The 24,931-nt window shown below is 34.8% G+C and overlaps 1 long non-coding RNA gene across 1 annotated transcript in view; it reads left to right on the forward strand.

Moving 5' to 3' along the window:
* LOC135295438 (uncharacterized) overlaps nucleotides 1-21,139 on the forward strand; it is a 59,256-nt gene extending 38,117 nt beyond the window's left edge. The window contains exons 3-4 of the long non-coding RNA XR_010357534.1: nucleotides 18,416-18,540; nucleotides 20,788-21,139. This is a non-coding gene — a long non-coding RNA (uncharacterized LOC135295438). The remainder of the gene's footprint in view (nucleotides 1-18,415; nucleotides 18,541-20,787) is intronic.
* Nucleotides 21,140-24,931: the final 3,792 nt, after the last annotated feature.

The raw sequence follows: 24,931 nt of genomic DNA on the forward strand, positions 1-24,931 counted from the left end.
GGGAAGGTGGGTCATTCACTGCAGACTCTTCCTGAAATTATGAGCTTAGGAAAATTGATGTAAAAGGAAATTCAGTACGCAAGTTTATTTATTACCAAATTGTAGCATGCTAATATTTGAAATTATTATAACAGCAGAAAAAATAGAACAAGAATAATAGCTGATCATTGAAGTGAAAAGACTCTTACTATTGAATAACAAAAAGACCATTTTTTGTATTTGAAGCCATACAATTAAGGCAATAGAGGATTTAGAAAGAAGCGTTGGTACGCACCTACAAAAGAGTGAAGTGGAAAAATTCCAGCATTACTTAAACTTCCATCTAAGGTAGGTTTGCCTTGATGACTGCATCCCTTATTGCCTCTTTCCCTCTTTTTAAGTGTTTAGGAACCATCAAAGTGAAAGTGCAATAATTGTAATTTTAATAGTAATAGTAATTACAAGAAACTTAGTTATTATAAGCAAGAGAGGAATAAAATTTTAGTAAGGGTTGGATGCTGACCAGTGAGGCATAGGATTACTGAAATACCAAGCTGCATTACCCTGCAAAGTATTTCTTTCAAAATCTCTGCTAACATATAACAATATTTTTGAAGTTGTTGCGGTAACTGATCAGCTTATAAGCATTCTGCCAAAAAAGTATATTATAGATTCTATTATTGCTGGCCTTGTAATGAATCACCTCTAGTGCTTGAATAATTAAATTGACTAATTTTAAGCTGAAATAAGAACATGAGCTGTCAGTCATTAACAGACATTCTCATAAATTATCTTGCTCACTGGCCTTTTTTGTAAGCAGAACTTACACGTAAAAATAGCATCAGCCATAAACCTTTGGTAGTTAAATGTCTTCTATTCCCCATGAGTGCCTTCATAACTACAGTTTTCTTGGCAGTGAAGTTGTAATGACAGCTGTCATCGATGGACTTTCACGAAATATACTCTGACCTTTGGATGCTATGTGTTACAATTACTGTTGTAAAGCCTTTGGGGCCTTGAATTGGGATTTCACACTTCAGTGTCACTGCATATCATTAACACTTCTTAAAGCCATCCAAGAAAATATAAGAGCTTTTCTTGTATTTTTTTTTTTAATATGGGAACTCACACAAAGATGATAATTTGCTGTTGAAATGCAAATATTGGCTGAGAGACAACTATTTCATGAACGAGTTCTGAAAAGAAGACATTTCACTATAGAGGTCACACACTTGAAAAATAAAAGTTAATCTGCTTGTCTATAAGGAAAATAAAATAATGCAACTGACAGTTCTTAAAAGAAGCTGTTTGGAAATCATAGCCACACGCTTCTTCTATGCTACTGAAATGGATGAGTTTTGAGAACATCCTCTTCATCATACTAAGAATCTTGGTAAGATACAGGATGACAATAGAAAACTCATTAAAGCTGAATCCCTGATGAACTATTCTACAAAAAGAATCAAAGCTGACATACAAAATTACCTTCTAAAAATGATGGTCCAGATTTTTTTTTATGTGATAGTCATGCCATTTACTGAAATGAATAAATAAATTAAAATTAGACATTTTAGATATTCTCTTGCCTCTCATGTCAACACCAAAGCACCATACGTTCTGCTTTCTGAGGTGTTCTGATAGAAGCCGTGAATAAGGAATTTTGATACTTGGTAAAATCTATGTTGATTGAGAACAAAGATGCGTTTTGTTGCTTCATTTCTAAAATGAAAAAAAAAAGCAAAGAGGATTATATGTGATAAGCGAGAAATCTACTTTTTATATTTAATGTAATTTTACAGTGTTTTGCCAAGAGTATCTTTTGTCAAAAAAAGAGGAAATTTAGCATTCTGTAGTTACAGAATTCCAGTGGTAAGGATAGCTCTCAAAGAACAGTTTACTGTAGATTTCAATGTTTCCTTGGCATAAAGTTATGGTAATTTTCCTATTCTGTCTTAGTAGAATGACTTCTTGTAACAAATACAAACATGGGATGATTATTTTGGCTAAGAATATTAATTTTAAGCCATTTATTTTACCATATTTGTCTTTATGAACGTATACATCAAAAAGTTTCCCATGTATCTTTCCAAAAAGTGGCCTGTTGAAACCAAAATCAATGATGGGAATGGCATGTTATTTCAAATGTCTCAGATAAACTTGAACTTGTTTAAGAAAGTTTCATCAGCTGTAGCCCCAGTCTTCATTATCCTCCTATTCTATGGGATTAGTTTAGAGCATGTAAGTAAATGTTTAATAATATTTAAAAAAAAAAAAAAAGCTCACAAGTTACAGTAAAGTCTTTGAGGAAAACAAACAAGTATTTTGACTGTTTATATTAGAAAAATCAAGGAGTATATGGCATCTACCATAGTTTGCAGATTTTCAAGCTATTAATAACTTTTTAAGGGAGTAGCATGTATTGCCATGCAAGTATTAGATATATTTTTCAATGTTTTCTGGGGTTGCTTTTAGGTTTACATCTATAAAAAGCTGACTGTATTTTTTTTACATCGCTTCTTGATCTTAAGACATCCCTGAACTCGATTTTCAAGAAATGGTTGTTATTTCAGAAAAGTAAAAATTAAAAAAAAAAAAAAGGACAGAAAAAAGAAAAATAAAAATGAAAACCAGAAAACTATATAAAAATTTCAAACTTCTAGATTTGGAGGATTATTCTGAGAACAAAGACTTGAATCTCTCTCTTTGTTTTCTTTTATATTACTATGGAAGTAATATTATTTAGTAGATGTTATAGAGAAATATCATATGTTATATTTTCATAATTATTTTATTCTGTGTGCTAGTGATTGTGAGAATCAGCCTAAAAAATCTGAGGTTTTTGAAAAGTAATGAATCTGTTGGTTCTAAGAAATTCACTTACTATGCCAAATTGACAGGATGTATGGACAGCACAGAGACAACTATGTCATACAAAGCAAGTAGAAGAGGATACACTTCAGCCTACCTCAGACTGGAATATTTACTAAGATGAAATCAAATTTGCCTTCTGTGACAAGGCATAAGATCCCTCTGTTAACAAACCTGCAAGACATTGGGCTTATTTTGACTTGAGGTGAAATTCAGGCATCCCAACAGCAAAAACAGTTTAAATAATCTTCAATACCAATAATTTTGAATTTGCATGCACTTGACTACATATATTATGCTTATATTACCAACCTAAAGTGGGACCATGTCCCCAAGCCATAAAGCAGTGACTGCCTTTTGTTCATACTGGTTTGGGTTGTTTTCCTCTATAAAGTTTTGTGCTGGACAAAGATGCCTATAATCATGGACAATAGTGATGGCTTTTATGAAGCTGTCATAATAGTGGCAGCTTGGAGTAGTTTTTATTTGTTCAAATCTCAGTAATTTTTTTTTGGTTTTTTGTAAACTTCCTTGGGTGAAAAGCACTTGCATGATATTTCACAAAAGAGGAAGAGTATAAGCTAAAGTGACTGTTAAGGAGACTATAGTGAGAAGTGAGTTGTGTTCTTGATGTTAAAAAATTCAAGCACAGTTTCCCACTTTGTACTATACACCTTAAAGTCCCTTAACCCCTACAACATTGCTTACTAAGACTTTAAAAACACTACTGAAATATTTTAGTGGGGAAAATTTGTGGGAAACACAAACATAGCTTTTAAGAATTTTTTAAATTAAAATGCTACTCAAGAGTTAAGCTCACAATATACTTGAAGCATGTCATATGGCTGAAGGTACAAAAATACAGGTGAAAACCAGAAAAAAAAAATGGACATTGCTCTTCCTTGCTGCTGTCCTATTGCAAAGGTTCCATACCTTCTCGGTGGTTTCTCACATGCAGCCCCTCATAGCACTGACTCCTTCTTCTCAGCACAGCAAACAAACCCCATCTCCCTTTCAACCAGCCAACTTGCTCTTTTATAATACCCCTCTTAACTGGATCCAGCTGTGGCCTATTAAGAGCAGGCTTGTTCTTAATGGTTGATAATTAGCACAGCTGTAACTCCTTAGGGGCCAGATTACCTTCACCACTGTCTCTATTTTCCTACCTTTTATCTAACCACACTTCCTCTTTTTTTTTTTTCTTTTTTTTTTTTTTTTTTTTTTTAGTAAATTACCATGACACCGAAATAAGAGCTTAACTGTGTGTCTTCTCAGTGAGCTATAAGTACAGAGGCAGGTTCAGGTAGGATATGTATCATTCTGATCTGAAAGTTCCTTTCAGCATTATGATGACTACAAGACAGTGCTTCTGAGACCTGCATGTAAGTTTAAAAGGATCTTCTCCAGACTTCATCAAGGAATGCCTTAAAGTCTTCCTGATAGACTATATAAAGAGGGATTCAGCAAAAGCACTAGTAATTTCTAAAATTTACTTAATATAGATATTTAGAAAGCATATCGTTGTTATGATGGTATATTATGTGTGTCTTGTAGTTTGTCATTAATCAAATATAGCTGTTCTGTCTCACCACAAGACTTGTCCAGTAAAAAAGGGAACCACCAGGTTTCTATTCAAGATAATTAATGGTCACCTGAATTTTTTATTCAGACTGATGAGTCTGGGGAGGCTCATTCCAGAAATGATGCATCTGTTAGGTTTAAGAGAATATTATAAATTGAAGTCATTTGGATATGCCTGATTTGAAAACATTTATATAATATTCAAAAGTAGTCCCTACAGAATTTTACATACCAAATGTTACACAGCTATAATTTTCCATTCATTCCCCACCAACACACTTAATCTGTGGTAATTAATTATCTACCTGTGAAAAATTAGATCTAAATATTTACTTCAAAGTTTCCAAACTAAAATAGCCACAATTTTTTTTTGTAAAATGAATACATCAAGTTTTCTCTTTCTTTACACTACAGTTTACAGAATGCTCTCAAAGATAAAAAAAGAGATAAAAGAATTTTTTTGGGGGAAGGAATATCTTTAAAATTTGTCTGATAAGACATATTTTACAACTTTGCCACAATAGCATTGGTTAACTCATCAACATAGCAATTTTTTCCATAGAGAAATCATAGAGATTCAAGGACATTTAGTTCATCTTTAGAATCAGCAGAGCACAAGTAATTATATCAAATACTTCAGAATTTTCAGAATATGGTGTCAATTCACATAGCTTCCAATAAAAGTTTTAACACACGCATAAATATTTTAGAACAAAATGCAAGCTTATATACGTATTTACAACATTTGCTTAGTAAAAATATTATGATAGAGAACATAATAGAGAAAATGTTCTAAGCAGTTCTGTTACATCTTTCTTGGCAAATGGGAATTTCTGAGTTTGGTCCCTATTTTCATTTTTCTACCATTGAAAAAAGAGGTTGGGGAAAAAATCTCAAGCTCCTTGATAAGCCTACGCCTTACATATAATGCAGTTGTTTGATTCAGACATGGAGCATGATCAATAGTTCTGCTAAAATTTCACTGCAACAATTTAAGAGTTTCTAATTCAAAACTGCAATACTTGAAAGAGAAAATGTCATCTGCTTTCCTGCTTTCATCCATTTCTCCTCTTTTCCAATGTAAGAGAACCACATTCCGCCAGTTACGTTTTGTCTTTTCCTTTCATTGAGCATTCTGTAGTTAGAAATTTTGTGCATTTGAACATATGATTAGCAATCAAGAATTTCTTCCAAAAGACTCAGTGCTTCTTTTTTGTAGCAATCAATACTGATCAAAACAACAGTGTTACATAAACTTACTATTGTATTTGGCAGTAATAACAGAATGAAGTAGGAAAAAAGGTTGATGGACAGGAAAAGTAAATTACTGTATCTTCCATATCACATTCATAAAATCATTAAACATAAGGCAAAAAAAAAAAAGAAAATAATAATTGCTAACATTGCTTCTGGTAGAAAATAAGCTTTGCCTTAATAAACAGATATTGAGCAGAGAGAATTAAGTTGGTCATTTCACAAATCACTGTGGTATTCAGACAATGCTGGCAAATCTTCAGCCACAGGGGGCCTCCAGGCTATACAAACCCTACCTAGCATGTATGAATCTTGTTATTCACACTACATGGCTTTATTATTCCAGAGTATGAAAAACTCTGTATCCCTGGAGAACAAGGGTGTCTCACCTTTGTTATGCTATCACTAAGTATACAATACTTTTCCCTATTTTTTTTTTTTTCTTTTTCATTTTGTAACAAGATGTGTACCTGTTTCAGCATGTTAGATTTCTCAGTTTTGGACTCAATGATATATAATATGTATGATCCATGGGTACAAAGGCAGTGAAAAATATCATATGACATCTGATTATTAAATCCACACCTGTATGCATGTGCTCCCCTCAGAGCAGCTAATACTTGCAGAAGACAAAATACAGGAAGTTACATGCAAATCAGCTGAGGTTTCCAACCAGTGTTTCTTGTATCCCAAATTCAGCCAAAATTATTTTCACGAAAAAAAAGTGTTATGATTCAATATCTCCCAGGAATAAGAGGATTTTTGCAAGAGAAAAATGTTTTTCAAAATCCTCTCAAAAAGACATAGGCAGCCATTTTGGCAAATTATACATGTGTAAAGGCATCAGTGAGCAACAGATCATGTGCATATATTTAAATATTTTCTCTTTTATTTGTGACAAGAAAAGTATTTACCTAATTTTCCAAATCAATATATTCCTCATTGAAGGTTCATCTGAAGACAAAGTTTTCAACTGCCTACAAGATTGTCCTTTTGAGAATGAAAAAATACCTTTATAATTTCAACAGCAGGAATTTATGTTATACATAGCTAATTTGGAAATACTATAAAAAGCCACCAATTTCTCCATTTTAGTATTTTTTTTTCTTTTAAGGTATGTTCTAAATAGTTGCAAGTTAATAGTGAATGTTTCTCTATGTCAGCAAAATGGAAAAAACTGGATTTATATATGCCAAGGGATTTACAAAATTGGTGCGGTTGCAGTTAATAGAGAAGCAAATGTTTTTAATACCAGTGTTGGTATATTTGTATTCCACAAATTATTTCCAGTGAATGCAGTAAAGTAGATTTTATTTTTTTAATTATCAAATTATGTTTATAAACATTGCTATAAAGATATTCACCATCCATTCCCATTGAAAAAAAAACCAACATATTGCTGAAAGAGAGAGGGTAATAAAGATCTTGAATACTAATTCTCCTTTCTTTCAAGTACAGCATTTCAGCTCATATTACTATCCCAGCAAACTCAGTCTCTGCTCCCTCTCAGATAGACCTTTACCTAATACTAAATATTTTTAAAATCTTACATATATTTTATGTAAATACAAAGATATAAATAAAATACAAAGTGTATTATTGTGTTAGCTCTACTTTGAAACAATGACGCCCCCATCCTTATCATCTGAGGATAAGAGCACAGCAAAAATAAAACACATATAATATTTCATGCAGCTTATTCCCTGCAGGCAACCAGCTACTCTTAATCCTACTCCACTCTACAGACTTGTGTTAGAATACTAAAAGTGAAAGAAATTTTATTATAGTTTTGTATCACAGTCTACAAAATAAGCCAAAATCACATGCCCAATTTAGGTTAGTCTTAGGAGTGCCTTTACTTCTAGGCACTCCAGAAGATTATTTATCCCATCACAAAGTGCTGGATTGTATCATTTCAGTTATCTTAGGACAGAATGACTTCCCATTTGGAAGTGGTTCTTCTCTTTTTGTAGAAAGTCCACATAAGTAGACATTAACATTTAGCTATCCAACATTATGGCACGTTGCATATTGAATAGAGTTAATTTCATTGACTTATGCCTTTACAGTCATTTTAGGTACTACAGAATTTCTAACAAGCCTTTAAATGCTGTTTAGTAAGGGTCAAGTTCTTCCCTTACTTCTTCAAGTCCACACATGCAAAAGGAAAAAAAAAAAATAAAGACAAGGCCAGCAAATAACTCCTCTCTGGTCTAACTTAGATTCTAGTCTTTGTTGTGGGGTCTCCTCAGACAACACAGATGGCTTTATGGAGGTGATATTTAGTGACTGTTTAAGGAAACTACATCCACTTAAGTTTAGAGGCCTTATACTTGTAAAATTGAAGTTAAGACATAAAAAAATATCACATCCTCGTTTTTATGCTTTAGGTACACAAAGTTATGGGAAGTAAATCTGAATCCTGCAAAAAATAAGCAGCATTAAATTCTTGTACCATTTTTTACAAATGGAACTGAGGTGGTTGTCCCAGATTTTCAGATTTGCCATGGTTTATTGTTTTACTGTGAAAATAGCAAGTAGGAGATATCAACACTGAAACATTTGTCTTATAAAACATTTTCTCAGCAAAGTCACAACAGATCTTGCCCTCTCCTACCTTAATCTCCCAAACTTCTAACATATTTACCATATCTGAATTGCTAGCCCTGAATTTTCAAATGTAAAATTTATCACTGGAATGTAAAAATCATAACAGGACTTAAAATAAAAAAAAAATTGGATTCTTTTAAGTATGTTACATGTGGAGATTTCTTTTTAAACTGTAGTTATTGATTTACTTCTTTATTTGCTTTACACTTTGTAAGCACATGGATATATTCCAAGTTTTCCAATTTTATTATATCTTTTCTTGTTTTATGTCCAGCATTTGGGGGTTTTGCATTTTTCTTTATTCTAGGTCAACTTTCCAATTACAAAAAAAACCAAAAACCCACTGTATGAGTAATTAGGATCAAATTTGCAGCAGAGCTTGAGTAACTATAAAACATATCTCTTGTCTATGATCATTAACTTGTTTCAAAAAAAGGCAGTTTTAAAGTAAAAAAAAACTTATCCTACAAATAGGATTTGTGTAATTCCTTTGGCACAGAAGAAATATTCTCCTTCTATTTAATATTTTGTAATATTATGGCTGTTAAATATGTACTTAAAAATGCTTGATATTTTATGAATACTTTTTACCAGGAAAAAAATTCCTCAATACTGTAATGCTCCAGAAAAAAAAAAAAAAAAAAAAAAAAAAGAAACAAACGAAAGAACAACAACATAAAAAAACCCAAAACAACAAGACACAACAATACCCCAAATTCTAGCAAAATATAAAGACTATATGCTTCTACAACAGATTTTATTCCAGATAAGTAAAGAGATAATACTGATTGAAGGGTTAGAAATTTGTTTCTATCCTGTCACTTTAAGACTCTTGCTAAAATATTGTCTAAACAACAACAAAAGACAGCAAAATGGAACTATAAAGTTTATGGCACTTGTGAGTGCCTTGCTTTAGTCTGCTCTGAAGGATGATGTCCTTGCTGAGTGTTTATGTTTCTAGTCACTTTGGAAGAGAAAAACACAGAACAGCTCAGTACGATTGAGGACTGTCAAACAGTGGAACAAAGGGATTTGCTCCAGGTAAACCTAATGCAACCCAAGTAAACATCAATTTAGCTAGCAGAGGAATTGGAGCTTGAGAGAAAGGATAAGAGAAGAATAACCTTTTTTTTATGGCTTGTTTGCTGTAAGTGTAGTTTGATCTCTAGTGGCTTGCCAAGTAGGTCAACAAAAGTATTTGCAGTAATTGGCAGTGAGTTTCTAGAATTCACTGTCAGAAAATATAGTGTAACTTCTGAAGAGTACTTGTTCCTAAGGGAAAATAACTTCACAGAATGGATTAGAATAATTTTTGCACTGCTTGGTGAGCCAGTTGGTTAAATTGGTGTTTTGTTTTACTATGGCTGTGTTGCTTACTGTGTACTTCAATACATTTCACTGAGAAGCCAGAGAGAAAAAATTACATTTGCATATTATAATAAGATGCTACAAAGGACATAAAATGGGAAAGTTTTTTATATTGCATGTGGAAAACATAAGCTGTTATACCATTATGAATGTTTGCTCTTGACAGAGGGGAATTGCCAGTATCCTTTATAGTTAAAGCCAGAACTGTATGAGAACAGGGCTCATGCTGGGCAATCTTCCCCTATGTAGCTGTAAAAGGAGGGGTAAACCTTTTTGACCCCTGTGGGGTTCTAGTGTGATTGTTGTCATGTAAACTAGGTCAGGGAAAAACAGAAGGGAGAAAGAAAAGGAGAAGGGGGAAGTATTTATGTCCACTGCCACCCCCAATTGTGCTCTTCACTCTTCTGTGTATGAATCAGGATTGATTCTCCTCCAATTGCAGGAGAAAGAAGGAAAATTGAGTCATTATTGCTTAAAAGTTAGTGTCTTAATTCCTGCATTTTGGCCTTCCACTCCAAAAAAGTATCAGCTCATTAATAAAACCAACAACAAAAGAAAATCTTGTAGGATGAATTCTGGGGAAATTTTAGTCCAGCAAGTATTCTCAAAGAGAGGGACAAGAGGGCCCCTCAACTTTATGAGCCATAAGGATTTTTCCAAAACCATTCTAGTAAGCACTGTGTTCTTAAAATTCCCATGTGGCCTTCCAAATACCTCCAAGACTTCTAGTATTTGTCATCAGATTTCTCTTACAAGGGAAGTGTTGTGGTTGCCTGCAGATCAGTGTATTCTCCTCTGTGTGACAACACTCGTATCTGTTATCATCCATGGGTTTGCTGGGCATGTTGTCAGCTCGACTGTCATATATTGAACAATATCAGCTCAGGCCTTGATTTTGTGCTACTCTGCTTGTTATCAGTCACCAACTGGATATCAAACCTTGGAGTTTTACCCCTTGGACCTGCCAGTCCAGACAATTTTTATTCCATCTGACAGTACACTGATATAACTTACAGCTCCTTGGTTTTCAAGAGAGAATCCTGTGGCAAAGATTGTGAAATATTTTAGGATTTAAGATATATCCCATCCACTGTCTTACTATCATCTGTACGGCCTTGATAGATCACTGTAAAAGGCAATCAGGCATGGTGTCAGCTCAGTAATATGAATTGATTGCTCCTGACTATCCTCTTGTCTTTCACATGTCTGGAGAGGAATGCAGTAGTTTTCATTCTTTGTCCCAAGGGCCTTAGTCCCAGTTTTTCTGTTTGAACTCTCAGCAGTGACATCACCTACCAGCAGCAATTGCTGGGCTGTGGGCCGGTGACAGAGACTTTGCAAACACTACACTGAGGTGAGTTTCAGCACCAAATCTATATCATGTGATATAGATTTCTATTGCAAATCCATTCATAGAGATTTCAGAAAACCTTATAATTTGATCAGTTTAAGACATTTTTTGGCAGTTTATAGAACAGTTTATAGTTTATCAGTGTCCTCATCTATTCCCACTATCACTGTACAGTAATAAAGTGTAACATTGTTCCAGGGAAAAAACTAGACAATTTAAATAAAATATCAATAAAGTGATGTAGTAATTTATTAGCAGCATGATACTGACTAATACATGTGCTGTCAAACAATAATCCCTGACGATGTATAATCCCCCTGAGGTACAGTTACCCCCATGCTACAACCTTCAGTGTCACCCCACTCTCTGCACTGTGGCAGCTCACTGCTCCTGCCAGGGATCCGCTCCATTCTCCATGGACAAGGACACCTCTGGCAGCCTGAGAACAGCTCTGTCACTTCTGGCTTTCTAATCAGTCCTGGACTGTAATATTTTGATTTAAGTCGTTGCCTGTATTATTTCATGTACCTCAGACATTCATTAATTTTTGATTCATAACAAATTTTGGTATTTTCATTTATTTTCTGCTAGTTAACCAGAGAAGTTTCTAATCAGAGCTTCCTGCAGACTCAGAAACTAGATGAAGCTGCATATTTTTGCCCTGAAAGTTGACTAAATTACAAAGAATGCCATCATTTTGCTCTAAAGGGAAGCAGGCATTTTGTAAATATTGGTCTGTACTGTCAAGTTACATATAGAAAAATTTGCTTTTATTAAAAGTCTTGTGGCTCTGAAAACCATTAGAAACTATTCATTTGATATTGTCTTTGTATAACCTCCACAAACTGAACTTGTTTAGAATAAAAGAATATCACAAGACACTAGTAGGAGTTAATTCATGTGCTGCCAGTACTTCAGTTTTTTTTGTCACTTAGACTTTAGAAATTAATTATCTCCAGAATGCCAAAACATTCAAGTTTTTGTTGTTAAAAGCTACAATTTCAGTTGCAGAACTTGAATTTCTTGGCTTATGCTATCTGCCTTCTCTTGTGATGTAAATCTGTAGGCTATTTTAAATTGTTGATTATATAGACAACCAAATAGATGCCCTGTCTACATCGAGGAAAGGAGGAAATATTTCAAGTTGACAGTGGGAAAAATTGGATGGAAGGAATGGAAATGGTTTCTTCCGCTCACAAAGTGATAGCAAGCAGTCTAATTGGAGAATGAAACAAACTAGAAGGTTCAAGGTAGTTATGAATATGAATTCTTACTTTCTTATTGATATTTAATGTTTGTGTGTGCCTAGATATAAAACATGATTTAGTGTGGGTTTTGTTGTGTGAATATCTCTAGGAATGCATGTATCTTTCTGTGAAAAAAGCAGAAAGATTTTGCTCCTGAAGACATTTCCCACAATTTCTCTTAAGTCAAAAACAAGTTTATGTTGCATTCAGCAGAAGCAGGATTTTCCCCCACACATATTCCCAAAATGAAAAACATTTCTTGATTAAAGGTGTAATGACATATAATGACCTGCAGTTTGCACAGTACCATACATACAATTTAACCAGCTTTAATTGCAATTTCCTAAATAAAAAAACTACCCCAAATAACTGCACGTAAATATCAATCCACCTAAATTTTCTATGCTGCACTTTTGCTATCCCATTGTAATGGCATGTTTAAATTCATTGAATTCTTTTCCTGTATCCTGAAAATTTTCCACCCAGCAGTCTTGCAGACATGTACAAATACCTCATAGAGACAAGTATCTGAGGTCTAGATTTTCTTCCAGAACCTTCTGCCCAAGTTCTGGCTGGTGTTTCACAGGGTTCCCTAGCTCTTGTATTAGATCTGACAGTCAAATGTAGATGGCCAATGTACTTTACAGCATCTGTGGGAGAATTTTACTACTTGTAACTTTAAATGGAATAAGAGATTAAAATATTTTATATGCAAAATAAGCAGTTACATATATTGCGATTTGCAGCACAAAACCCCACAAACATCAAGTGATTTACTCTGAGTGCTTCAGCTGCGCTCCAGCTATGAATATATACTCAGTTTTCTTTGTGATAGTAGCTATATAGTACTGTGGATTTTGTACCAATATTGATAGAATTTGTGTTATATATAGAAGAAAAAAAGCAAGCAAATCACAAAACAACAAAAACCTTTTTGCTTAATTAATGTAAAAACAGTTTAATCCGGTGTGAAACAAAACTGGTATTTTTGTCTGACTATTTCAAATCATATAGAAAATATTGCAATGAGCTTTATGCATCCTGGAAATGTGATGCTTTACTAGGAGCTTGAGACTCAAAAAGAGAAGGGGAGTTAGATATCTGAAAGTACCCTCAGTTAAGTTTCAATATGTGAGTGCAGAAATACAGGAATGTGAATTGTTATGTTTTGCTATTTTAGCATGGAAAAATTGAGCTTTGGATACTGAGGCAAAGTCTGAAGGACAAATCCTCAATGTCTATTCTCATCATCCTGTCCATCAAAGGGAGGAATGACAATTTGCACCAGCTGCTGAATTGCCCTCTGAGTCTGGGACACAAAAAAAAAAAAAAAAAAGAATGCTGTAAAAACAGAGTGCTGCCACAGCACCGCAATGCAGAAACTTTTAGAGAAAATCAATCATAAGCCAACTTGATAGATGGCTCAGATTTGAAAGAGAGGCATAGATACACATGCCTGCCCTGCTTTTGCTGACTTAGTCACAATATATATGTACTGAACATTCACATGATTTTATTAATTTTTAAGAGCCAAGGAGAATTGCTAAAATGTCCATAAAAAGGAATGCTTTGTAAGTCCCATTAGCCCGAGTAGTCACAGGAATCATTATGGCTCAGACACCAAAACTTTAAAATTCATATACAAATAAGCCCTGTATCCATTAGACTCAGATTTGTCTTTAAAAGAAATGATTGAATGACATGGAACAGATCACATAGTAGGAAAAATACTAAGGCTAGCAATATTATTTCACTGATCATTTTGTGAGCTAAAAATTAGTTGCTTTCTTTTTAAAAATCAGAAAGAAAAAAAATACAACAAAAGAACTCCTGCATCTTAATATATTAAAAAAATTCTTGGTTTTGTTTGTTTAATTTATGCTTACTTTTTAAAAAGTCTTATGCTATGGGAGGGGTTTCTGTATTACATAAAAAATCTATGAAGTTATTTCTGTACAAGTGAAAAGTCAAAATAGAAAAAATAAAAAGTTAGTCAATACAATTAGACATTTTTTAGAACTGAGAAACTGAAGGGGTGGAAGGAGGGCAGACAGTCAGTCAGTCAGGAAGGAAGGAAGGAAGGATTCCAAATACATTATCAATATAATGAAATTAAAAAATAAGTATCTTTTAAAGGTGGTATTATTTACTGATAAAGTATTTTTCTGTAATATTTGACTAGCTGCAGATGTAATTAAGTATATCAAGTATAATTATATAGTTGTGTGTATGAATATACATATAATTTATATGATATGGTGAGAATAAACACAGCTTAGATGGAGTGATCTTCCCATACTTTTGACTGTAGATGTAGAAATCTGATTTTAAAAACTATCATTTTACAAGCTACAGAGAGCGCATGAGTCATTCTTTGTGTCAGATGAATGCACTGGAGGGTGACTACCCTTTAACAGCGTCTGTTCTGTCCTTTGTCAGAGAAAGGAGGCTGAGGGGACTAGGGAAGGTTACACTGAGGCTGTGTATGCAGGGATAAATAAAGCCTCTTGCCATAGTTGTGTCTCTTCTTTCTCTGCAGATTATTAAAAAATATATATATTTAATATCACCTTCTGCTATGCAAAACTTTTCTATGCATTCGTTTATTTTCACTTACAAGAGGATTTTATAAATAGCAAAAAACAAGCACATATGTAGGTAGTGTAGCAATGATGACAAAGATGCTTAATAATTAACCTTAAGTTAGAGTGAGGCTTTCCTAAAAGTTAATGAGGTGGTTATTAGATTAATTAGGGCCCAAGAAGGAAATTATAACTTAGACAATATAAAAATACTACATGACAAATGGCACACCACATGGTCTTTTAACACACTATCAAATTGCAACTGTCCCTTGTACAAAACAAAAAAAATACAAAGACTCTCAGGAAAACTTCATGTAATATATCATTTTCTTCCTCATAACAGTTACCTGTCAGCATAGAATTATGGTCTGAGAAATAATACAAATTAAACAGTAGTTTTTCAGTTGTCAGAGAGCCTACACAGTTCTTACGACTTTCTAGAAGAATTATATTTAAATACATTGCATGAAATAAACATACACAGTGGTTAAATTAACAAAATTCTCATGTCCCTGGTAACTATTAAAAGTTTCATATATAGCGAATGTCCATCTCTGAAAATTAAAACTATGAGAGCAAAATATGGTCATGATTTTCCATTATACAATACCAACATTCTGCTATTTATATCATATTATTTGGTCCATCAGCAAATAACTATAATTGGATAACCCAGTCATTCAAAGTCCCAGTCATTATTTCCCATAAACAAAAATGTTCTACCAACATGTTTATGCATCCTTCAAGCTATCTAGTAAATATAGGACAATCACTTTATCTTCACCTTATCCAATTATTTTAAGAAGGAGAAGGATTTCTGGAGCCTTTAGAAGAATAAAGGACACAAAATGAACACAACTTGTTTTGTCTGGAAAAAACTAAGGATGAGAGGGAATATAATTGTTGCCTACAAATAAAGCAGTGGCAAACCCAAGGGACACAAAAGAGTTATTTAGCTAACAGACAGTGTTGGCACAAGCGTAGATGGATATAGAATAGCTGTGCATAATCAATGCAGGCTTGACAGAGAATGTATGTGTGTGAGTTGAGGAATGAATCCTGGAGAAAGTGTTTAACAGGTGTAATAGAAACAAAACCAAACCAAGAAGGAAACACAGACTCCCAAACAAAGGAAAAGAAACCCCAAAAAAGAGAAAAAGCTTAGGTACTGCTAGGAAAGAAATGGGATAATTTATTAAGTGAATTATGCTAAGTGATTAAATGTAAAGAGAGCAAAAAGGGACCCATGACCTAGAAGCTCCTTTCAAGTTCAATATTCTATTATACTTTTTTATTTTGATTTCTGAAAACAGAGCTGGACAAAATAGAGTGTAATGCAGAAATGGCTAGACAATACTTACTGTTGTAAAAGAAGACTGAGAGGTACAATCATAATAAAAAACAGCTGAAGAGATTTTTTTAAAACATGTTGAATGACAGAAAACACAGCAGTTGACACAGTTAGCACTGTGCCTCAGATAATAACCAGATTTTGCATTGATAATATTGTCAGTTGTGTAAAAAATGATCAAGAAAGGTGATTTTTTTTTGTTTTGTTTTTTGGTTTTTTGTTTGTTTGGGGTTTTTTTTTGTTTTTGTTTTTGTTTTTTTTTTCCCCCAGGACTAGGGGAATAAAAAACTACAAATCATTTTGAAACAGAACAGTGTCTTGATAATAATGAAAAAATCATCAGAAATTTTGCCAATAAGCTCTATATAAGTCGGAGTTCTTCTGGATTTCATTCTGAGGGTGTTAAAAATAAGACAATTCTAGTCTCAAAATCACAACCTTAACAGTGATGTAGTATGTTGCGACTTAATAGCTTCTTACTTTTCAGAGCTTATAAGCCCATCTGTAGAACACACTCTTTTATTTATATGAGTTTATGTGCAACAAAGTGTAAATCAAATTTTCGTGCTCTTGCTCAAGTAGATATGCCTAAAATACTACCCAAGATTTGAAACAAAGATCAAAGGAGTAAAATGGTCTATAATAGTAAATAATATACATGTATAGTATTGTTGGTCTTCATGTATTGACCTGTTTTATACTATAAATTTGGAAAATATTAATTATGTTTTATAATCATAACGGACTCATAACTATTATGCATGTGAACTATAGATGTCTACATCACATACTAAGAAAGTTTTTTATAATAGAACGCACCTTGTTTTGTTTTTCTCTCTCCATCATGTTGTTTCACTTTCCTTTGCTGCCAGTAGTTTTTAACTCTGATGCAGACACTTCTTTATCAGAGTATTTCACTTTTAGGCCTTTGGTTGAGTTCCAGAACACACTCAAGATATGCACTAGGCATCAATTCAGCTCCAAGCAGGTGTCCCTGTTGCCACCATTCCAACAAGTACTCACTGACACCCTCCTTACCAATCTCATTGGGCAGACCAGGAACAGCACAGAAATAGCTTTATTCCATCTGAGTTGATGATGGTTCTTCTGAGCCAAGATCGAGCCCTGCTGGTAGAACAGTGTGAAACAGATTGCATAGGCTGCTGATGCTCCGTGCAGACTGTTGTGATTTTGTTGCCTGTGAGTCTGTTTTTTTATAGGATACCTTGCTCTTTACCCACATCCTATCTTAATTCCTTTCATCTGTATTTTCCCTTTGTTGACAGAAAGAAAAATGTTTAGGCACTGATGTCATTAATGGAAAACAGATCCTTCTTTAACAAATTTTCATGCATTGATTTTGGAAGGAGGGTGCTCTTGCTTGAAGTGTCAGTTACTAAAATTCTGGTAATCAAGTGTTTAAAGATATCTCTCAAAAAAGAAAGCATTTGTTTGGGAGAATGTACAACAAAACAGTAAAAATTCAGTGAAGGGTCGTCAAATTCATTCCTTTTGATTCATCTATATTACTTCTAAAAAGTCATTACAGTTTGTAATTTAATTAAAATTATTACCAATATTGAAAAATTATGTTTGTCTTCAATGACATATTTGCAAAGACTAGGTTACAAAAAATTATGTTCTGGAAAATAATACTGTTTTAGTAGAAGGTATTGCGTTACAGGTGGTACTTTAGTGAGCCAGCAAACACAAAATCACTAGATAAATCACTGACACAGAGATATAGAGATTCTTTCTACAGTAAAAAAGCAATCTGCCAGTTATGTAGGACCATTCCACAAGACCATAAATACAATTTTTTATTCATTTCTCCTGAATATCCCATCTCAAGATTCCTTGCAAAGATGTATAAAATGGTACTAACAAGATTTCCAGTTTTCTAACTGATTCTTGCAAGTTTGGAAGGATTATAGGATATTGTAGAATTATATAATATTTATTAATTAAAATAATTTATTAGGCAACATGTAATGCTTTGATTCCTTTACTTTATATGGCTTGAAATGCTTTAGAAATTGTGTAATATTTTGAAATGCATAATGCTGTTTAGAAGCCCTAATGCAATTTATTTTGTGCTATATCAACTGTTCCCATCTTTTATTCAGTGTCTTACTGCTGTAAAACCACTCAACAATTTTGAGATTTCTTTATCCCAGACTCTGTATGACAGTCATGTCCTTTGTTCTACCTCTTTTTCTAGTTTCTTGACATTTAATATCCTAACTACAGAATGGCACATTTTGAATAGAAAGGGAAGAGAATCAGCTTTCCTGCTTATTCTATAAGAAATTATCAACCACAGCTGATGCCCAGGATGTAAGAATTGTAAGTGCAATGTTCTGAAGTTAGAGCAGAACCCAAGTCTTCCTTTTCCTGAGTTAATGTCTCAATCAATGAACAGATACTTTTTCTACCTTTTGCAGTTTACAGATTCTGAAACCATTTGCATGCAAGTGCAAACTTTTGCGCTAGAAATTTTAGCCACTGACAACAATATTGCTTTTATTAATAATTTTTGGTTGGACTATTTAGGAATAATTACATGACAGCAGCAGTTTATGGACCACAAATTATAATCCCTGAACTAAATTATTGTGCATTGTTACTCAAGAACTTCTTTATAGGAGCAATTTTCTGTCTGGAGAAAATCCATCTGGGGAGCTGCAAACACTAGATCCAACGAGCAAAGAACAACCTTAAATCCATGACCTTTGAAAAGCTTTCCCATAGTTCAAGCATATCTGTGAGGCATTAGTTTTTTACATTTCAAAAGCTTTCTTGACCCTTTCTCAGAGGCACCCAGCACTTTCTTAGTGACTATAGGGGAGACCTAAGGGCCTTACTTTGGCAGTCTGATTTCCCTACTGCTCAAGGTGTCTCAGTATCTAGAGGGGATGATGTCATAGGTACATCTGTTCAAAGCATGAGACAGTCTCTCACCAAAAGGCATTTCATATTGATAGAACAGAAGAAATAGACTGATAACGTGCCTAGCAAAGAGAAAATACTGGTGGTTCAGTTGGGGAAAAGGTTTTCTTTTCTTTTAATTATTATTTTTGGTGTGCCCCTCAAAATTACTCCCTGCAGTTACAATAGTAAAAGTCTACTGACTCTGGCCCAAAGATCAGTTTCCACACTGCAAGAAGGTTAGTCCTATGGCAGCTACTACCAAATTTAATTAATGAGCAATCAGTGTGAGATAGGTCTTTCCTACAGTCACAGTGCTAACAGAGACAATGAGACAATGGATAGGTTTGGGACAAAGGACTGGCACGAAGTAGATGATGGAGAGACCTTCTTGCCACCCTTAACAGCATAGGATTTGATAAATTAATTAGTTCTGTAGCTCTCAAGGGGAACTTTGTGCTAGCCCAAAAGTTTCCACCAGGCTTCCTCAGAGGAAGGACTTTTTATAATGATAGCAAACTACAGTGCAGTGATCTGTGGATTCACAGGTGCTGGTGAGTCAGAGGGCTGCTTAGTCACACATGCTAGGAGAGGTAGATAGGAATGGCCATGCTTGGGAAATCAGATACTATCTGTTTATATAGGGCAGAGAGAGGGGGGATGTAAGTAAAATGTGTATAGAGAATTTCCTTGATTTGGTTGGGGTTTTTTTTAATGTCAAATAATTTTATAATTCATATAAATGGTTAAGCCTGGGATCTTGATTTAGGCTGGTACTAATTTAATAGTTTAACCAGAACTAGAGTACAGTAGCTACCCCAGTAATCCTAGCTTGGTTCAGGGCCTGAAGTGTAAGACATTTCTCCTGACAGTAAGGGATACTAATGCACTTTTTGCAAGAGTCACAATTTTAAAATTTATTTTGGATGAACTGTTATATCATCAAGACAGCTTATTATTTGTACATTCTGAAAATTACAGACAGTAAAGTGGTTCTGTAAATTGTTGAACTCAGTCCCATAGTTCCTGACATGACTTCTTATAGATGTGTTGTTTGAGCCTGATCAAAGCCATTTTATGATTAATTCTCTTGATTTGCATCATTGGTTCACAGAGTTATTTGAACAATTAATTTTGCTATTACTTCGGTTTTCTGGAGTTTGGCAGAAAATTTTTTCTTAGCTTTTGTTTTCTGTCACAACTTTTCCCACTTGGTTTGAGTTTTATTTATTAACTTGCTTACAATTAATTACAACATTTTATTAACTGGTTAATTAAATTTACTAGTATAATATTACTATTAGATGGAAGCCTACTTAACATTCTCAGAATTCATATTAATATAATGTTAAAATGTTTGAATCTCTCTGTTCTTGAGATTTCAAGTATATAGGTGTTTTAGCACTTAAAATGTTTGATTTTTATGCGTAAATATTGTCTGTAGAAGTTCAGCAGCAATTCTGAATTTCAAAAGTTCTATACCATGACACAATATTTTATTCACAAATTGCAAGGAAATGCTAAACAAAACACATGTATCTGAAATTATACAGCAATTATGTTTTGCCTATAATGGGGTTGGGGAGGAGAATATCTATTACAGGCTGAAGGATAATTAATGGAGTGTCTTCCCTATTCTCATAGTTCTAATGAACCCCTTTGCAGTGTGTCCTAAAAGCAGTGACTTGCCAACACCTTGGAATCTAAAGCAGAGTGGAAATTATTGCTACACTTCCAAAGTGACAGAGAAATTGTTCAGCTCCAAATGGAAGTTGTAGAACACAGGACTTGGGATACTAAATCATCTAGCAGCAGAGAGGAATTCAGCCACATGATTGATGCCAGATTTCTGCTGGGGGATCAAAATCCATCAAGCAAAGTAGCTATTGCCATTAATCATGCCTCTGAAGTGTTTGGTATTTCTGTGACTTAAGAACATGCAGCAGCCCCTCTGGTGGCAGGAAGTGGAAAGGGAGAAAGAAGCTTTTGTGTCTCTAAGTGATGAGAAAGCAAAAACTGCAGGGATGTTTCAAAAAATAAGGAAGAGAGAAGAGAAGAGAAGAGAAGAGAAGAGAAGAGAAGAGAAGAGAAGAGAAGAGAAGAGAAGAGAAGAGAAGAGAAGAGAAGAGAAGAGAAGAGAAGAGAAGAGAAGAGAAGAGAAGAGAAGAGAAGAGAAGAGAAGAGAAGAGAAGAGATTACAACCCTAAAGGCAAGATTTTCTCTAAGCACACAATGCAAGCTGGGTGCAATGAGCCAGCCCTAGCCTTCTGTACTTGCAAGGGGCTGGATACAGCATAATTCTAATAATGGAAAAGCACAGTCATGTATAAAGTATCGTGAAAGGTACTATAATATCTCTTCATGATTAAGGGGAAAAGGATACATTCTGCCTACCTCCAGGTGTATTTTTATAAAATAGCAAAATTATGATTGTCTTGATTCTGTCCTTGACATTTTCTAATCTTTTCTGAGGTTAGAATACAGGTTGATGTATATATTCAGAGCATGAACAGTCTTTGGGAAACCTGTGAGTTTAGAATTTAAAAAAAAAAAAAGAAAAAAAGAAAATGTCACTTTCTCAATAACCTCACATTTCACATATCAGTTTCTCTCCTGTCAATGAGTCCCTGATAAGTATTACCTTAACTGCATAGTAGCCAGCAAGTGCCCACTAATAATTTTGTTTCATTACCATATTTAACTCTCTCCAAACAATTCATTTTCCTTTAATCCTCCATCAGAGCTGTGGAAGAGAAATTAAAACCAGGAATTTTCTAGAGATCTGAGGGTGAAGGTGCATTCAAATATAAAAATGTTATAGAGACAAAGATATTAAATAAAATGGGGTATATCTGTGCCTCCACTTGCTTATGCCCCAAATTTCTTATTGAGAATTTATTAAATATTTTTTAATAATTCAGACTTTTTTCAGCTGTAGACTGGGTCTATAAATACCTGATATAAGTATTCCCAGGTCTTCCTATGCAGCAGTAGACTGTGAAGGAACTTCCCAGCTGACTGACTCTAGGCAGGTAGGGAAACTCAGTGCCTGCCAATGGCTGCTGCAATGCCACTGGTTATCAGGTTAGCACAAGACTTGTAGGCAGCAAATTCAGTACAATAGTGTACAAATATTATTTTGAAGAGAGAGGTAAAATCAAGTTACAGATATGTACCTGTGCAAAGTTTGCAAATGATACTGCCCTGGAAAGCACATTCAGTGCAGTCAAAGTATCATGGTTGTCATCCAGACACCTTGACAGGCAACAGGAGTGGGTTGGCAGGAACTTTATGAACTTCACCAAGGACAAAAAATACGTCCTTCACCTAGAAAGGAGGAATCCTTTGCAACAGTAGGCTGAAAACTGAGTGGCTGGGAAGAAGCTCTGCAGAAAGGACATGGGAGACTGCAACCTGACACTGGGGAAAGCCAAAAGCCTCCTGAGCTGTTTAAGGGGAACACAGCCACATTGTGGAACTCAGCACATCACTCTGGATGTCCAGAGCTACCGAGACAACCCTTGGGGGGCTCGGAAGTCCTGGAATGTTGCCAAAAGTGTCTGGTGGCTTGACTTTGACCCTTCATACCTGTGTATGAGGAGCTGAGAGATTTTCAAGTTTGAATGGTGAGGGGATGATATTCACAGGGTGAAAAATATTTTAATGCACTGTACAGGGGGTTTTTGAGTGTTGTACAGGGGGGTTTGGAATCCTGTACATGGGGGTCAGGAGTCCCAAGATGGAGGGATTTGGGCATGCCCTGTCCTTCTTTCTTCTCCTTGTCATCCATGTTCAAGATGATGTTGGCATGTGTGAATTGGTTCATGGTGAAGGTGCACTTGTTAACAAGGGTGAAAAGTATTGGAAATTGAAGGTAAATATCTTATACGTAGTTTTCACTATAAAAGACACAACTGCCCCGTGGGCAGGGGAGAGTGCTTTTGGCTGCCTTGCTGGTCAGACCTCAGCTGGGCAGACAGAAAAACCTTGTAGATAAGAAATAATAAACACAACTGAAGATCGAAAACTCAAGAGTCCAGGCTCATTCTTGAAAGCGCGGCCTGCCCAGAACCACCTTTTCCTGTGTCGGGACTGAGACAAGTAACAGCGGACCCCGACACCACATGACAAAAAGATTTTTTTTCCTCTACTTACACTTATAAAGATTGTGTGTAGAATATTGTGCCTGTTTTTGTACCCTCAAAATAAGGAAGATGTGTGAACTGAATGTGTTCACCACAGTGGTCTGTGAGGAAAGGCTGAGGAAATGCAGCTTATGTAGCCTGGAAAAAAAAGAATGGAGAGAGATAAAGCCCATTCATAATGTCTTTTGATGCAGATCTGAGGAAATGTCATTAACCAGATGCAGACCTGGTGCATCAGGTTTTATTTTGAGGAAACATTAGTTCATTTGAGTTTGGATCCCAAGGCTAAAAATTTAATTTACCCATCAGACTGGGGATTTGAGTCTTCTCAAGAGCTAAGTTGTTCTGTAGTGCAGATATATCCATAATGGTGGGAAAGAGATAGAATAGAAACAAAGCATATGCATATTTTGGTTGCCATTTCTGTAATTACACTAATTGCGTCACACATTGAGGTTTAAATTGAAGTACAAAGGAAGAAATGAGAGTTTTACTGCTCATTTCAGTGATGTTAGGTTTTAAAAATCCCAATGAGCAATAAAAAACATATTAAAGAAAACATATTAATCTCATATTTAAACTTTTCATTTTTGAGAGACTGCAGTGGTATGTACAGGCTGAGACGTTGGTTTACAGTGACAGATTTGCTTGATTTATTATAGCTTCTGCAGACATCTGTGGTGCAGTCAATTGCCTCTGAACTAATCACCTCATTTGCATTAAACAGAAAGCAGAATTTTATAGAGCCTTTCCTTTGGTCTTTTGCACTGGTTTTGGCTGGAATAAACCTAATTTTCTGCATAATATTATTTTCACAATAATATGAAAATTTTTCTACATAATAATATGGGGCCATATTTTGCATTTATGCTGGACACAATGTTGATAACACAGGGATGCTTACATTATTCCTGAACAGTGCTTGCACAGTGTTAAGGACTTTTCTGAAACATCTCAGCCCAGCCCACCAGTGAGGAAGCAGGGAGGGCAGAAGAAGTTGAGAGGGGACACAGATGGAGTGGCTGACCCCAGCTGACCAAAAGGATAGCCCAGACCATATGACATTGCACTCAGGATGTCAAAGCAGGGGAAGAAAAGGAAAGGGAGAGACATTCAAAGTGATAGTGTTTTCTTCCCAAGTCACCACTACAAGCAATGGAGCCCTGCTCTCCAGAAGATGGCTGAACAGCTGCCTGCCCATGGGAAGTGATGAATGAATTCCTTGTTTTGCTTTTCTTGTGTGCATAGCTTTTGCTTTCCCTATTAAACTGCCTTTATCTTAACCCATGAGTTTTCTACATTTTACTCTTCTGATTCCCTATCTTGTCCCACCAGAGGGAAGTGAGTGATCATCTTTGTGGTGTTTAGTTTAGAATGAGAAGAATACTGTTCTTTATTGATGATATAGGGAGTCTGAAGTTGTTATGAGACAATTCCTAGCCACTAAAACAAATTTACAAATGTAAATATTTACTTTTCTGGTATTTGCTTCCACTTACTCTGACTCAGAAAATGAGAGATATTAACGCATATAAACAAATAAAATAATTAGTATACCATACCCTAATAACAAAGCACATCTGAATGCTCCTTCTCTCTCCAGCACTGTAAAAATTTTAGGAGTTGTTTCACTCAGATAATCAGATTATCTCACTTCCTCTCAT

Source organism: Passer domesticus, chromosome 2 (assembly GCF_036417665.1).
Source record: "Passer domesticus isolate bPasDom1 chromosome 2, bPasDom1.hap1, whole genome shotgun sequence".
Classification (NCBI taxonomy): domain Eukaryota; kingdom Metazoa; phylum Chordata; class Aves; order Passeriformes; family Passeridae; genus Passer; species Passer domesticus.